Source organism: Acinonyx jubatus, chromosome C1 (genome assembly GCF_027475565.1).
Source record: "Acinonyx jubatus isolate Ajub_Pintada_27869175 chromosome C1, VMU_Ajub_asm_v1.0, whole genome shotgun sequence".
In the NCBI taxonomy this organism is placed as follows: Eukaryota; Metazoa; Chordata; class Mammalia; order Carnivora; family Felidae; genus Acinonyx; species Acinonyx jubatus.
Window position 1 is genome coordinate 139,253,551 of NC_069381.1, and position 13,752 is coordinate 139,267,302.

The 13,752-nt window shown below is 38.0% G+C and overlaps 1 pseudogene; it reads left to right on the forward strand.

The window, feature by feature from the left end:
• Positions 1-679: 679 nt before the first annotated feature.
• Positions 680-13,752, forward strand: part of LOC106988368 (protein SCO2 homolog, mitochondrial-like) — a 32,584-nt pseudogene continuing 19,511 nt past the window's right edge.

Here is a 13,752-nt window from a genome sequence, read left to right on the forward strand (position 1 = left end):
GTGGTGTTGAGACCCGAATAACAGCCTAGGGAGATTATTGTAAAAGAGGAATTGGAGAGGGAGCAATGGGGAGGCTGAAAGAGAGCTCACCAGAAAGAAAGATGAAACTGCAGAGTGAACTAAAACTGCAATAACTTAAACAGTGGACGATAACAGATGCTTCTGGTTGGATGGGAGCATGTTCCATTTCCACCCAGGGGTATGCACTGTGGAAGGCAGCGACGGTATGTCCACTGAGAGAACGGTCTCACTAAGCCTGCAAATGATTAAGAGCAAAATCAACCTTGCAATGGCATTTCCCTGTCCTTACTCCCCAGTGAGCAGGGACACAGGATTGCCCTTCTCACCTCAAAGGATCTCTGCGGCTGGGCGCCGATGACCAGTTCCAATGGTACTGAGATAACGGTCATGGCTGCTGAAATATGCCAAAGGCTCTTTGAGCCTCGGGCAAGGATGGCAAAGTCTCAGGGTTACCTTCCATGACAGTTAAGGAAGGCAAGGGCTCATTTGTGGACTCAGGTTTTCTCTTGTGTTTACTCCAAGAAGTGCTCGGGGAGGATTTCTCTGCAAAAGCCTGAACACACAGCCAGGCAAGTGGAAATCAGAAGCCACTTACGTTTAGGCTTTTACGTACTTTGTGCTTACCAGTTAATAAAACCCATGACAAGGATGGAGGAAAATGGATCCTGAGAAAACTGCCTTAACGAATCCACATTACCTTCAGGGACTTGGCAAGATGGCAGGAATGTATTTAGAAATGCTCAAAGGTGTGGGGAGAAAAAAAAAACCTTCAAACTTAACTGCTGTCTAAATTATTACTCCAAAGGCCAAGTGTTGCTTAAGTTTCATACCCATGCTTAGCATCATGCGTGAGTTTACAAGCTGTAAACAAGCCGCAACTTAATCATAGCATTTTTTGTTGTTTGTAAAGCTTACTGCCAAAGGTCTTGGTATTATTTTATTCATCAAGCTTCCTTTTCCCTTTTGAAGTCGGAGTACACCCAGGGAGAACGTTACTATTGTTGCAGTAATCTTTTATTCAAATAATCAGATAAATATTTCAATGATACAGAGTGATAAAGGAAGCACTTCATTACCTTCAGGCTGAAGATTCTCAGAGGGATAAAAGGAACAGGGAAAAAAAGTAGCGAACGTGCTGCTGTTGAAAATCCAACACTACCCACATGACTGGGCAGCTCTACTGCCAAGAGCCGTTCTTGCCCCTCATTATAGGAATGGTCATTAATGTTTCATACCTGCTGGAAGAGAGAGGGGCTTTGTGAGCTATGGGCTCGGAGACTGGTATTGTCTTCTTCCCTGGTATTTATGGAGCTTCAGGGCTCGAGTGACATTTCCATCCCCCTGGTCGAGTTCTCCCCACGGCTGATTTCTTAAAGGCAGAGGAGCAGGCTGCTTTTCCCATCTGCCTCTTCCTCTGATCTCCAGGCTTGGCAAATTAGTTTTCAGACAAATAAAAAATATTTTGATAGTAAATCCTTGTTTGTAATATCCCCCTGGGGGGGGAGTAATCAGCCTTAGAATATCAGGCAGGCCATCAGTTTAACCACAATTTGAGTCCTGCAATCTGGTGAAACATAATTTCCTCTCTCTTTGTTGCTGAATATTTTTTTTATTTTTCTGCCTTTTGTTCTCTTCCAAATCCCGTTGTCCAAATAATAATATTTTGGAGGATTAATCATCATGAAGTAACCATAACCACTGGAAAAATCATGTCCTTGTTTTTTTCTCACTTATATCAGAAAATAAGTTTGAATTCATAAGCCAATAGTGTTACCTTTTGGAGCCCTGCAAAAAAACATGAAATCTATATATCTGGGTGAGACTGTACCTTTGTGACTGTTAAATAAACATGTACACAAAACTACACAAATACAAAATCAGTTCTCTTAACTTATTAAAAAGGAACAGCTAGCAAATGACTAAGAATTATTTTTTTTAGTTTATTTATTTTTAGAGAGAGACAGCACAAGCAGGGGAAGCACAGAGAGAGAGGGAGAGAGAGGATCCCAAGCAGACTCTGCACCATCAGCACAGAGCCCAATGTGGGGCTGGAACCCATGAACCTTGAGATCATGACCTGAGCCAAAATCAACAGTTGGACGTTTAACCAACTGAACCACCCATGCACCCCACAAATGACTAAGAATTATTTAGAACCATCCTAAACCAACCTAAATATCAATTTTTTATGAATTAAATTGTAGTGATACTGACTTACCTCTGACTATAATTAAACAAACTAAACCAATAAACTATTCCCAGTGTACTAGTAGGTCTTTTACATTTTGGAGAAATTTGCTTTCAGAATATGGGAAGGCAGATAAAGGAAGTTATACATTAAGGAGAAAAAATATAAGCAGTAAGCAAGATGGTAATGAATCAAGCAATGAAATAAATAATAGCATGGCTGTGAAAAGAAAGTAAGTATGTACCTCCCATTCTCCATTCATACTTTTCAAAGCACTCCTGAAGGCATGACCCACAGATTCCAAAAACAAACAAATAAACAAACAAAATCCAGTAGAGGGCATGGTCTGAATAGTGGAGTCACTGAGAAAAGCTGGTGATGATCCCAACAACTGAAACCAGGAAACGTGACTCAAGTAAGCCATTGTTCTGTAAGAGAGATGTGCAGAGATCAGACGGTGGGTAGAGTTGGAAATATTGGCTTCCTGTATAGATATTAACTTGTAAAAATATATTAGTTTTAAATGTTGATTTAATGAATATTCCAACATTAATATTCCAACAGTTTGTGATTAAGAAGGAAGAAATCAAAGGAAACAAACAAACAAGAACCCCACAAAATCTTACCCATATTTTAAATTTACTATTGGGTGCTTGGGAGTGGGGGTTGGGAGGAGAATCGATCATCAAAAACCAAATTCTGTTAAAGTAATTACCCAAAGAATTCCTTGAGAAAACAACAGAAACAACAAAAAAGAAGAACTGATATAGGTATTATATAATAAGTGGGCTATTTTCAAGTGATACATCAGCAACAATGTACACAGGTTGGCATAAAAAGAGCATTGGTACAGAGCAACCATTTTGGAGAATGTAGCTGATGAGAAAAGAAATATAAGGGAAGAGATACACGTGAGTCAATTTAGAGGACAAATCCTCAGAGTTAAATATGGAGGCTAAGAAAAGAAAGCCAAGATTTTCCTAGTAAATGTGTTATTTAGTAACTCTTATGGAAATGACCCTTACTCCTATCATATTTCTGGGAAGCAGTATTTCTGCAGAGGTCCTAGGATAGCCCTATGGATATATATGACACATTTCCCCTTCTTTCCAAGTGTATAGGTAGCTTGTATTTATTTACAAATGAAAGCCACTTTTCTTGGCTAAATGAGCTAGAGAGTGAAAACTAAATTAGTAACTTTAGGTAGTAAAAAATAACCCAAGTGAGCCCTCAGATTTAGAAGCTTGCCAAAATTGAGGATGACTCTATTTTTAGGGTTTGGCTTTATTTTAATTCTCTGAAAATAAGCAATGAACATGTATGAAGCAACATATGTAAAGGTTATTTATCAAAAGCACTGTATGTACCAGTAAAAATTGGAAGTAATCCAGCTTCCCATCATTAAGGAACTGCTTAAATAGATTACTGTACATGCATGCCATGAGAAATACTATAAAACTGTAAGAAAAAAAAGGCAAAGCACTTGAAGTATGGGTAAGAAAAGATCTTCAAGGGGTATAGTTAGGTGAAAATAGAAAAATACAGAGCAGTCTATAGTGTGCTACATTTCATGGAAGAAAGAGTGGAAATAATATATATCTGCATTTCCTTGGTCTTGCATAAAGACATTCTGGAAGAATACTCAGTAATTAATAATATGGTGACCTGCTGGTGACAGAAAAAAGTGGGGCTGATGAGGGTTAAAGTGATAGCTAGCCTTTTTACTGCACTTTGTATTATATATTTAATCATGTAAAAGTACTCCCTATTCAATTTTGTTAAAGAAAACAAAATGAAAAATTAAATACAAACTGCAGTACACAGAGACTATTCAAAGGTGTTATATTTTAAAATTTCATGGTTATTGTTTTCCTGGCACATTATCCTTCACTAAGAATATCACCGTTTACTTCTTGGTTTTGGTTCTCTAGTTGGGTAGAGAACTACTACCCAACTCTACTGCTTTCAAATGTCTACTCACATTTTGGGGGTAGACACAGAAAGTTTATTCCATAAGCTGATGATGTTTCAAAGAAAGAAAGTGTTCTGATCTTAGTAAGTAACTACCTCCGCTGGAATAGAAATATTGGCCATGGTGAGACCCCGTTCTGAGTCCATTCTGCCAATTCAGGGAATTCAGTGAGAAGTAGCAACAATTGAGAACAAGGTACTTACTCTTAAAAGGAAACCTCACAATTTTGCAAGCGTATAGGTTCTATTTGTTGTTATCTACAACCTGTTTGTCATAGTTTTCTTAATTTCAATTATTTTCTAGTGAAAAAACTGCAATGATTAATCAGAAAAAAATCCAGTATTTTAGACCCTTTATCACTTTATGACTCCTTGTGCCTTCCCCCAACCCTTCTCTTCAGAAATCTTTGTTTATATATTTTCAAACAGGTATTGTTTTGAAAAGTGTAAATTCTTCACTTATCCTTGAAGAAATCATTTGAATCTTATTAGTTGTATAGTAGTCTTACATAGTTCTTATTTGGCATCCACCTATTTTTATGTCTTGCCTCTTGAGTGGTTTTCTTCCTTTGTCATCAGTGATCTGGCTAGTGACTTTTAGGACCTTATAACCTAAATTACTTGGGCTGGCTTCAAGGTTACTTCAGATGTCTGTTGTAGGAAAACGAAGTGGAATTTATGGTATGATACATAAAGCAATTTGTTTGCTTTGGCTCAAGTAGCAGAAAACTGAACTAAAATTAGCTTAAGCAAATATATTGATTCACTTAAATAAAAAAGTCAGCTGTAGGGATGCATGACTACAGCCATGAGCCAAGGGTATGTGACATCATCAGAATTCCATCTGCCTTTCTCTATGATTTCCTGGACTCTGCTTCCTTCTTATGTCAGCTTTGCCATTAGGCTGCCTCATGAGGCAAAAATGGCTGCAACTCTTCCAAGCCTCACCTCCATACCCTACCATTTATGCTAAGTTATGCTGCAGAAAAAAACAACTCCCACATTTCAATGTCTCACATCAACAAAAAAAAGTATTTTTCATTTACTATTCATTTCCATTATAGGTCAACTATGGCTCTGTTTCACACAGCCCATATTCCAGGACCCAGGCTGATAGAGCAACCCTGATGTGGGACGTTGCCAGTACTATATGAGAGGGCAGGCATGGTGCAAACACTATGCAGGCACTTAAAGCTCCAACTTAGACATGCCACACACTACTTCTTATATATCATTGACCGCAGTTATGTTGTATGCCCTAATCCGAAGTCAGTGGGGGCTGGGAAATAGAATCCTATGTTAACTAAATGAACAGAAGTGCCTTTCCCCCGGCATTCCAAACTAAGTCTTGGGACTCATACTGATTAGACAAACTAAGGTTGCATGCTCAATTGTTGAACTAATCATTGTACCAGAGGAACAGAAAGATGATTGGCTCCACCTACATCACATGACACACCATTGAAACTGGGGTTAAATTTTGCTTCCCTGGACACAAATAGATCCTCTCCAAAAACGTGGAGGTCTCTGTGGCAAGACAGGGGACATGGTTGCAGGGGATGAAACCTGGCACCCAGTATATAGATCATATTTAACAATGTTTATAACAAATTTCTTAAAGGTAATTCAATGATTACTAGAAACTAAAACAAAGGAGAATTATATCATACCATCTCTCCAAATCTGAAGTCATCCTATCAGGGTTTGTCTCCCCAAATTGATAAAAAGAATATGGGTTTGGGGATTAGACAGACCTGTGTCTCTATGAGAAAGACCACTATATCTCTGTTACTTATTGGCTTTGTGATGGTGGATATGAAAAAATCCTCTCCTTAGCCTCATCTATAAAACAAGTTAGTAATACTTAAAAGTGAGCACAATAAACAACAACATAATAATACTTAATAGTGCTATATTAAAAGAGACAACATATACAAAGTGAGAGAAAACACAATGAGTGCTCCAAAAAATTGTTGTCTTCCCACTCAAGGCCTGATAGAAGGTGCTAATGAACTGCAAATGGTGGTCAAGGGAGTCTTCTTTTTTATTATTATTTTTTAAATTTATTTTAGAGAGTGCACGAGCAGGGAGAGGGACAGAGGGAGAGAGAGAGATAGAGATAGAGATAGAGATATAGAGAGAGAGAGAGAGGGAGAGATAGAGGGAGAGATAGAGAGAGAGGGAGAGAGAGAGGGAGGGAGAGAGAGAGAGAGGGAGATAGAGAGAGAGAGAGAGGGAGAGAGAGCGGGAGAGAGAGAGAATCTCAAGCAGGCTTCACACTCATCATGGAGCCTGACAGAGGGCTCAACCCCACAACCCTGGAATCATGACCTGGGCTGAAGTCAAGAGTCAGACACTCAACTGGCTGAGCCACCCAAGCACCCCAAGGGAGCCTTCTTTTAGCAAGGAAAAATTAACTAAATTTCATAAACAGTGCTTCAGCTGCCCTTTCTTAACCTAAACAAAACAAACAAACAAAAAAAAACACTCAGTGTTTTGCTGTTGATAATGCCATTCCATTAAAAAAAAAAAAAGGGCAAAACTCACATTCTTTTTCAAACTGAGATTGGAGACAAGACAGTGGAAGGAATTTAGAGACCTCTTTATCATTGATAATATATATTTATGAAAAGAAATGGAAATATATAAATGGTAAACACACTGTTAAGCACATTCTTATATATCTGTCAGTATGCAATTTCCCCTAGAGAAGGTCATATGTCAATTATATTATGTATATGACTTGGTTTTAAGCGAAGCCTACTCATCTGCAATTATTATTTTACACATAGTGCTTAAAGATCATTAAATAAAGTGTGGAAGAACTTCAAGGCTTAAGAATGACTCTTAAGTTAATTATACATGGATATCTACTTAAACTTCACCAAGGACAGGCTGATGTGATTTCATCTTAATTGCTATTTGAAAACTGGTGCATATAATGTGTATGTATGTGAATCAGTGGTTCTTGTATTCTCTTTGTGGAGGATGCAGCAATGCAGCTAATAACTCCCTAATTTCGGTTCAAGCCACAGGATGAATGGTCGCAAAGTCCAGGGAAAAATTATAATTACAGATTCATTCACCTTATGATCTGTCCATCCTGATTGTATAAAACTTTGTCCACCCATCCCCCACTGAACAGTATTCCCAAGGAAAAGTCCTATTTAGGACAAGTCACCGTAGATTAAAATGCGAATATTAAAGCAAATGAATTGCAGTGTCGGTTATATAATGAAGCCACTGTCACCTTGAAAGCTTCTCTTCCCACGTGAACACAAAGCAGAGAAATCAGCAGCTTTGGTAGCTGTGGCAACCGCACCGCCAAGCCTGGAGAGCGAACTGTGTCCTACGCAGGTTTTGTGCCCCTCTGGCGCTTTGTAGATTTTGCTAATGTTAAGGCCTCTCAGATTCTCAACTTGGTGCATTCACCCAGCTGGGAAAATTAGAGCTGTGATCAGGAGACAAAAGGAGGCTTGCTTTGTGTCTGACAAAGGTAGAAAAACACCCTTCAGTTGAAGCTCCTAATGACCACCCACAACAGCATCACAAATAGCAAATATTTATCATGCATATTCTTTGTTTAAATTCTGGGAAGAATACAAAGCCAGTTTACTTGGGTTAGACAAACCACTGGATTAATTGCCCCCAAAGTCTGCAAATTTATGATGAATGTCAAAAAAATCTGCATGTCACGTAGACCCAGAAGTGTGTGCCATGGTGAAGAGTAATTACTAGACATTTGTTGAATGTTCTAACCCAGTAGTGTAAGCATCACAATCCAGCTACACCTATATAATTGTTTTCTTCAACAGAACAAAACGGTGTTCACAAATGAACAAGTTTCACATTTATTTTTATCTTCTGTAGTTGTTTAAAATTTTTTATCTCTTTGTACATATTTCTTGTATGAGAGTGATGAGTATGAGATAAAGTAAAGAAGAAATCGTCTTCCTGACCGCAGGGAACATCCCGATTTGTCAAACATTTACAGTTTACTTATGTCACCACTGATCAGGAAAGCAAAGCAGACACTTGCTGTGTCCCTGCAGCTACAGTGAATGGGGAGCCTCACATTTATGCATGCATCACATGGACTGAGAGGGGCCCACAGTAGCCATCTTCCTTCATTCCCTATTAACAGTATCCCTAGATTTGGGGGAGCAGTGATGTGAATGTCTCAAAGATTACATTTCCCTTGCAGAAGACGGTGACCTTTCAATGGGTACCACTTCCAGAAAAGCTTTTCAAAATAGGCTGACCACCTACTCCACTTCTTTCCTCTTGACTGAGCTACTGCAGCATTTTGTATCTTTTCAAGTTGTGGACCAGACCTGAGGAACTGAAGAACGGAAAGCCACAAGGGGCCACTGTAGCAACTGTGAACTCCCTACCTCCTGACACCTCATTACATGAGAATGAGTATCTGTCATATTCAGGCCACCATAGTCAGGTCTCTTATAAGTAGCCAAGTGTACCTCCTAACCTATACAGAATGAAATAACCATAGGAAGCTAAAAGGGTTAAATTATGTGTTACAGACTCTCAATTTGCTGTTAGAATTGAGATAGAAAAGGTTGTGGGATGAAGATTTAATTATTAAAGAAGATTTCACAGAGGAGATGTGAGTAGGCTAAAACTTGAGCAGAATGGGATTTATCTTAATAAAATGTAAGACTGCTTAAAGATAACAGGTGGCTGCAGAAAGGCTGGGGAGCACTACAGAGTTTAGACAGACTGGAGCACAGACGTCACGGCAAGACTTGATGCACAAGAGCTTATTTGTTTGTTTGTTTTAATGTTTATTTATTTATTTTGAGAGAGGGGGAGAGAGAGAGAGAGAGACAGAGAGACAGAGAAAGAGAGAGAGAGAGAGAGAGAGAGAGAGAGAGAGAGAATCCCAAGCAGGCTCCATGCTCAGCAGAGGGCTCAATCCCACCAACTGTGAGCTGAAAATTCAGAGTCAGAAGTTGAACCAACTGAGCCACCTGGTGCCCCAAGAACTTGTTTTATATTTGATGAGTAACAAGAACAATTATGGTCATTGGAAAGTGACATAATGGAAGAAATATTTTGGGAAAAATAATGTGTTAGGAAGATGCGACAAAGAAGAAAGCAAAGAGGGAAGAGGAGAACATTCTGAAGGCAGTAACAACAATTCTGGAAGGAGGAGCTGAGATCTGGGCTACCGCAGTGGTGCTGGCAGGCAGTGTTGCTCAGGGACTGGATACACACCCAGAGGAAGTGATGTCGTCAGGGTCCAGCATTAATGGAGTGGGAGAAGCCACTGGCTTCAGAGGAATGTGGACAGAGAGTTCACCCGGAATTATGGGGAGACAGATAAATTAAGACTGAGGAATTTGCACCAAGATACATTTCCAAAAGTGAGGTGAACCAACTGTGGTTGGAGTTTGCCCAAATAGAAGGAAGTCAAAACAGAGATAGAATTGCTTATGCTCTACTCCCAGAGTTCCTGGCAGCGGGATTCCCACTGATGCTAATAAAAGTAAATAATCCATATACAAATAAAGCAAATGGTAATCAGAGGTAGAATATCAAGTGGTCTAGTTATCCACACCTTGGAGAAAAGACAGGAAGAGTTTGGGAGGGTTCTCTTAGGCACATCAAGACGTACTGACAGAAATAATTCTAGTGATATATCAAAGGTTTGCCATGAGCCTGCACACCTGAGAAGTTGTCTGGGTCCTACTGATACAGAAGTTCTCCCATAACAATTGACAGTCAGTTGAGGAATAAATGACATAGCTGCACATTCTCTCCACCTAGTCCACACCTCAACGTCACTGCCTGGGGCTGGGAAAAAGCAGAAGTGTACTCTGAGTACCCTCTAAGAGGTGGGCTGCTCTTCCTCTTTCCCCAGGAGGACGGGCCCACCTAGCATAAGGAGAAGAGCAAGATGTCACCCATTGCTCTAGTAAACAGTGTTTAGTATAGGGAAACAAGCAAACAAACAAAAAGTAATGTAGAAAAGGGTTAGTAACAATATTAAAAAAATATGTCAAACATTTAGTAGTTTTGCCACTAAATCGATACTACATAAATGTTGAGGTAGCTAAAAAAAAAAAAAAAATAGAGTAATCTGAGACCTGCTCTTGCCCTATATCACAGAATTTTAATTGTCTGCAATGCCCATTATCAACAGAAAAACTAGATATCAGCTAAATCAAGTAGAAAGGGAAACATTTTGTGTAAATATATACCAGCCATAAAGAAATCACAGCCTAAAACTTGCACTCTTAGTTGGACAAATAAGACAAAAAGAATGTCAGAAGTCATGCCCACATGCTAGTAGGTATAGAGAGGATATGCATCACTGAAGTCAGGAAGATTTAAAACAAGCAGGGGAGGGGCAGACAGAGGGGGGAGAAAGAGAATCCCAAGCAGGCTCTGAGCTGTCAGCGCAGAGGCTGATGGGGAGCTTTAACTCATGAACCATAAGATCATGACCTCATGATCCAGGAGTTGGATGCTTAACCGACTGAGGCACCCAGGCTCCCCTCAAATAAAATTTTCATTAAATACAAAATAGTATAAAATGGAATATCATGAACTACATGCAGAACCCAAAGGCAATTCTAAAACCATGAAAGCCATTATTATTTGTAATAGCAGAATTCACTGCATATGTGTAAAGATTCTTCAGTCTGGATCATATCCATTTAAGAGACTCAAAAGAAAGCTATCCTTGGCTTTCAATCTTTTCTCACATTTCAGTCACTGAGTGACTGACTAGTGAAACTCCTCTCCCAGATGGCCCATGTGGGCTGGGTCAAACTTCATGTAGTCAAATATTAATTCCCTTGAGGCAATATGCAAATGAACCAAGTATATATGCAAGTCAAAGCCATAGTGAATAATTCCAGCAACATTTTTTTTCTCAACTATGCCAAGTAAACTACCATAAAAATCTTCCATTCCATTAAAATTAGTGAGTTATTAATGGGTAGAACATCAGAAATATAAACAATTATTTTTGAAAATATACATTTAACTTTCTACTCTCAAATGCAACATAGTAACACAGACACAGACATACCCACACCACATCCACACCCCCACCACACACACACACACACACACACCATTTAAAGGAATAATTCTAGTTGTATGAATATAAGTTACATGCCTAATCTGATCACAAGTTTCTTCTGAGCAGGAAGCACATTATACATACCATTTTCTGCGCTCACAGAAACTAGTTCATTTATGAATGCAAATCATTATCCACTAAAAAATTGATGAATTGTCAGTTTAAAAATATGCTAAATAATTTTTCAAGTGATTAAAGGCAATTTTATTACAAGAAAATAAATAAAAGAATAATTCTAAAGTAATCAAGAAGAAATTTAAAATAAAAGTAAACAATGGGGAAACAAAAAAACCAAAGCAATGCCAGAACTTTAACTGACTGTGCAGTTTATATTTTTAGTTTAACTTTTGAATTTGTAACACATTCACATAGTTCAACATATATATACATACATATATATGTGTGTGTATATATATATATATATATATATATATATATATATATACATTTTATATATATAGTTTTTTTTTTAATTAAATGTCTACCCTGAAACATCTTGCCTCTCCTCTCTCCTGCCTTTTTCCATCTTCTCAGGATCTCTGGGTAATTTCCATTTCTCTTCTAGTTCCACTAAAATCCTGTGAGGTTAACACGTAAAATAGAAAGCACAGAAACAGATGTACATGTGTAAACTCACCCATACACACATATATAAATTTAATACATGACATAGAGAACTTTTCAAATCAGGGGCAAGGATTGACTATTCAGTAAAAAATCGCTGAGTCAGCTGGCCAAACATCTGGGAAAAAGTTATTCTTATTTTACAGCATAGAAATGTGAACAAATAAATATATTCCAGGTAAATTAAAGATGTAAACCCTAAAACCATAACATTAGTAGCACTAAATATAGTATAACTTTTACCATCACCCCGAGGTTAGCAAGAATATCAAGAGCAAGCCAAGAAACATAGAAGGAAAGACCACCAATACTACTTAAAAATTTAAAACTTTTATTCAAGAAAAGACTCTACAACAAAAGTTAAATGACAGAAAAGAAAAATATATATATATATATTTGCAATGCCTACAATAGGCAAAGTTTTAATCAAAATCTATAAGGAGTTCTTATTTCTATATTTATGTAAGAAAAAGAAAACAACACAATGGAAATATGAGCACAGGTTATAAGCAAGCCATTCACAGAAAAAGAAATACAGTAAATATATTTAAAAAGATACTCAGCCTTACTAAGTATCAAAAAATGTACATTAAGCCAAAAAGACACAAATATTTTACCCTTCAGATTGGTAAAAAAAATTAATGAGATATATGGAGTGTCAGTAAGAACAAGGAAATTGAGTCTTATACCTCGGAGGTATAAATAAATAAATAATATATTTACATATTTGTTAAGATGGAGCAAATTTATGTACCAGAATTCCCAGTAGGTTAAGAAGGCAGGCCAAACTGGCAAGAACCACACACCCCACTCACAGCGCCCCCCCCACCCCAAGAGTAGGAGTTGTCTAGAGCGATTGCACGACACTTTTACAGGGACTTCCAGACCAAGAGGAAGGTCAGGCAGAAGGCAGCTGGCCTTTGGCAAGCACTGAAGCAGAAGGAGAGCCAGCGAGAGGGCAGAAGACCAAGTAAGGAGTGGGGGGGGGGGAGATGATATCATTTATTATGACTTCTCTTTTCCTCAATGAGGTTTCAAAGCTCAGGAATTTGGAGTATGATTGGCTTTTTGGAGGAAAACACTGAAAGGGAATAAACTTTACATACAAATAAAGCATTGTAAAAGAAGTAAAGGGCTGATTCATGGGGCAGCTTTGAACTGCCACAAACTCTGGCATTGGAGTTTGGTCCAAGTTGAACTAGTCCTTTACAGGAAGGCAACTTCTAGTATTCAAATTAAAAAATAAGAATTAAGATAAAATAAGAAATATGCTATGCATGTGTCTTGCATATGTGTGTGTATACATGCCTACTTAATTTAGCATGAATTATTAGTTTTTGTGTTTTGTGCATAAATATATTTGCACTACTGAAAAGAAATCATTATTTGTTTTTACTCATGACTGGCCATCTATTTTTACTGACTGAATACTCTCAAGGAGCAAAGGGGTTATATCGTGCTGTCGTCAGAAAAGTATTTGCTCACAATCTGTGCTACCAATGGCTTTCCTTATTATTTTTATTCTTATTTGCATCAAATAAAACATACATAGTTTAATAGGCTTATTTAAACTATAAGGCTAGCCACTTTCCCCATACTTCTCCCCAAGAAACAGAAAGCAGTATCTTCCCTAAGCCCACTCCTTTTCCAAATCTTTCCCGGGAGCAACAAATTTTAATTCCCTTAACTGTTTTCTCTTCAATTTACCTTCACATTCACACATTTGGCTTCTATTTCTATATATTTTTTCAACATTAAACATCATCTATTGATTTCTTTCATAGAAAAAGAGGATTTAATTCTCTTAGATAACTACCCCAACTCATAATTCCCCCTT